Below are 3,938 nucleotides of genomic sequence, written 5' to 3' on the forward strand. Positions count from 1 at the left end.
AGGCGTTCATGAAAGCCTTGCCCACCGAGGCGTCCGAACGTACGTAACCAGCCATGAGTTCAGCTAGTGTGAAACATACGTGGATTATTGCAATTTTGTCGATTGGCTTACTCAATACTGCCGTCCTTGTGTCGGATGGAGGAGTGAAATTTGTGTGTGACGACGTGGCAGGAATATGGGATGGAGCGGACGAGGACAAATGGACCGTTGATATCAAGTCAGGGAAAGCAGCGTCGCGACACATAGACTCGGCTCGAGCGAGCAACAGATTATATAGTGTGGACAAGCCGTTGTATCACTGTTCAGTCAGCGCAGTCATCACCATGCTGCGTGGAAGGCCCATGTGTTCTATGGGATCGAGCAGTTGCTGTTGGAGGACAGGGCGGACGGCATCAGCGAGGACGTCCAAGCTTAGCTGCGGGTATAGTGGACCAAGTGTTGATATCGAGCGGTGTGAAATTGGTGTGTCCATGTATGGTTGTGAACGTCGTGGAGTTGAAGCCTCCGTCATGGAGCTGAAGCCTCTATAATGACCACACGTCGACGGGCTGTCCCCAGTACGTTTTTCGGTGGATGATCTCTCTTGCCATGTAACACGGGTCCCGCAAAACGTCGAGAATGGCTTGGAAGTGGTCTGAACGCAATGGACCACGCCGTCGCAATGTTGTCGCCTGTTACCATGCGCACGACAATGCCTGCTTTCGTTGCACTGGCGGATCGATTCGGGCACTTCTTCGCGCACGGGGTCTTCGATCCCGACGATGCAGATATACGTGGCGTCCCTTTCGACATCTTCATCGGGCCACGTCTTGACTGCATCGGGCGATGCGTCCATGTCTCGGAACGCCAGGCACAGCGTGCGGTACGCCTGCGACTTGTACTTGTCGATGATTTTGGCGTTGCGCTCGGCGGTGGAGAACACGGCCGTGGACGCGTCCAAGTGAAGCTGCGACGTGCACAGCTCCAACCCTTGGTGAAGATGCGGCATCTCGTCGCGGACAGTGCAAAGAGATACTGTCTTCGCGCCTTCGTAACTCGTGAATAAAGATGATCTGGAAAGCTCAAAACACGGCCAACCAAAGCTAAGATCTTGCTGTTTCGTGCTAGACAATGTGATATTCTCAACACAAAGTATTGGAAATATGCCGCCAATCAGAAGGGAAATATAGGCTCTTTTATGGATCAGAGTGGTAAAGGTTGCACTGGTGTCATAGTGAATGACAGCGGGCACCAAACAGTCCGACAAACGGTAATTTACTTTGACAACTTCTGCGGTTGGCCATGATAACACCAAAATCATTAGGATAATAGTAAACTATGCATCAGTATTGATGAGTTTGGTTGTATGACGACAACCAGATCAAGTTGTATCAGATCTTGTGCTTGGACGTCGATAATAGTTTCATCAGTTGACCATCACGATTTTAAAGTAAACGATGGTGATTTTGGACGCCCACGAAATAGATGCTCTCCACAAACCGTATGATACTATCTACCAATCGTTTCTGTGCTCTGAAGTAACATCATCAACAAAGTACAGGAAACGATGCAGCACTTTTCCCTGTGCTATTAGAGATAAAAATACGTCGACTTTGGGTTTTCCTGGAATTTTATTCCCTTGAACTATTTGAGCTGATGTAGACTGGTTGCCATTGGTCATGGTCTCGATCAAGTTGTTGCAAACACGTCAAAACTACCACCAGTGTCTTCACTACTCAGAGTCTTCATAAACGAGAGACGGATAACATCATAAGGCTTCCTGCGCAGAGTCTTCGTAAACGAGAGACTGATAACTTTGCAAGTCTTCTCCAAGACACATTAAAAGAAACCATTGGGCCGAAGGCATTTTGTCGGATGAGAAAAATTCAATCTATACGGACCAATTGAACTTCAGTACGATAGACACAATATGAGGAAGGAATCGCACGCGATCAAGTCACGAGCCAGCAAGGGCAGCAGCATGATGATTTCTAAGGTACGGGTGTTTTCGATTTGGTCGTTTCGAAGGGTATCCAAAACTCCGACATTTACATCGACACGCTCATCAACTGCAAATTTCCCAAATTTGTCTTTTAGCAAAATAGTGCCTCCATCTACCGCTCAAGACGGACCGTCAACTGTCTTAAATCTGAAAGCGTATAGCACTTTCCTCATCCTACACTTTTCACCGACCTCAATCGCATTGACAATGGTTGGGGCTTACTGGTGAAAATGGTCTGCCATTACGAAAAGTAATATTTGGCAAAGTCTAATATCTTCAGTACCATCCAGTAGGCTTAGTCGCAGATTTCTCTCGACAACGTCCAAAGCATAATCAACTGGAAGTCATGATGATGTGGTATAAGCAAAAGGAAGCAAGCGTGACTATTAGAAAGTGACTAACATACGCATTTCACTTGCATAATGTCATTTTTACTGTGGCTGCAATCATTTATGGCATTTTCAGTTTCATCATTTCTATCTCCTATTTCTCACTCCTTGCTTCAGTATTGCGCCTTCTGCTGTAAACCGTCTTGTATATGTCGTCAAACAAAAAGTAAGCTCAGGATTCTTATCAGCAATAGCCAGAATGAGCTCAGTCACTCGTTGCATTGCAAAAATGGGGTGGATACAACCGTGCGTCGCACACTGTATTGAAAGCAAATCTTTACAATAAATTCCCGGGCTTTTCCACTTTCTCGCGCTCTATCCGAACTTTTGTCGTGGCGATGAACTCCTTTACGACCTCTCTGTAAGGCATATCTATCCTTGAGTCTTGTACAATTCATTTCAAAATCTTATAGCCCGACCAAGGGGTCGAAGACTACAGTGCTGGACAGTGCAGATTGGTACGAACACTTCTATTTCTGACATAAAGTTTCAACGAAGCAGCGACCGGCAAAAGGGAAGCAGTCATCACACGGTAGCAATTGAGGTGACCTGATTGAAGCCGTCAGAGCTCAAAAACATTGAATGCTGCTCGGGATATCTGCATTTAAGTAAATTGTCCAAAAGAGCTGGGTTCGAGAAAGGTACTTTTTTCAAATTGACAACAAGAACTTGTACGAAGGTAAATTGAGCTCAGTTACATGCTTCGTACACGAATCGCTTGAGCTGCAAAACAGCAATGCAACCCGATTTCGTCGATGCCACAAGCTTCAGTAATAGGTAGAAGTTGGTGGCATTACATTGACTAAAAATTTCGCGGTTGAGTTCACCAACGTTTCAACTTGATGCCCGTTGGCATATACCTTCTGCACTCTATTCCCCCAAGCATTTTCGATCGGATTCAACTCCAGCGAGAGCGACCGCCCAACACAAATGTGAAATTTCGTGCTCGGCCAAAAATGCCTTGGTCTCGTTACTGCATGAATGCTGGCGTTGTCTTGTTAAAAAGCCGTCAGGATGGTTGGCATGGCCAAAGGGCAGGAGATAGTCAGCCACGGGATTGCAGTAAGCATATGAGTTTTGACGGCCATGCAGGAACAAAATGTCTGTCAAACCCTTGCTTGAAAAACCGGCCCAAATAATGACGCTTCCACCGCCGATATGATGGCTCAAAAGGGTATGTTCGTCCTTCCGTAGGTTGTGCCAGTAGTACTGAAGACCATTTGGCCCCTCTAGGTTGAATATTTAGTCGTCAGAGAAGATGATACGGTCCCACCTAAGGCCAAGGTCATCATGAGGTTTTTGAGGTAATTCTACTTTGTAGACAAAAATGGCTCTCTTCTTCTTTTCTGTAGACAAAAACATGATCGAATTCGATTTTACATTTGACGAACAGATTGCAATCTACGATGAGCGGGTCACCCAGCTTCATACCATGCTAGATATATTGTTTGAAAATCGAGAACCTATTATATTCATCCATCAGATGACGTAATACCGGAAAATTTGAATGGGAGTCGGCCATGTCGCAGACGATTTCACATATCCATCCTTTTTATTAAGTTGCCATT

Source organism: Aphanomyces invadans, assembly GCF_000520115.1.
Source record: "Aphanomyces invadans strain NJM9701 unplaced genomic scaffold supercont1.60, whole genome shotgun sequence".
Taxonomy (NCBI): Eukaryota; Oomycota; class Saprolegniomycetes; order Saprolegniales; family Verrucalvaceae; genus Aphanomyces; species Aphanomyces invadans.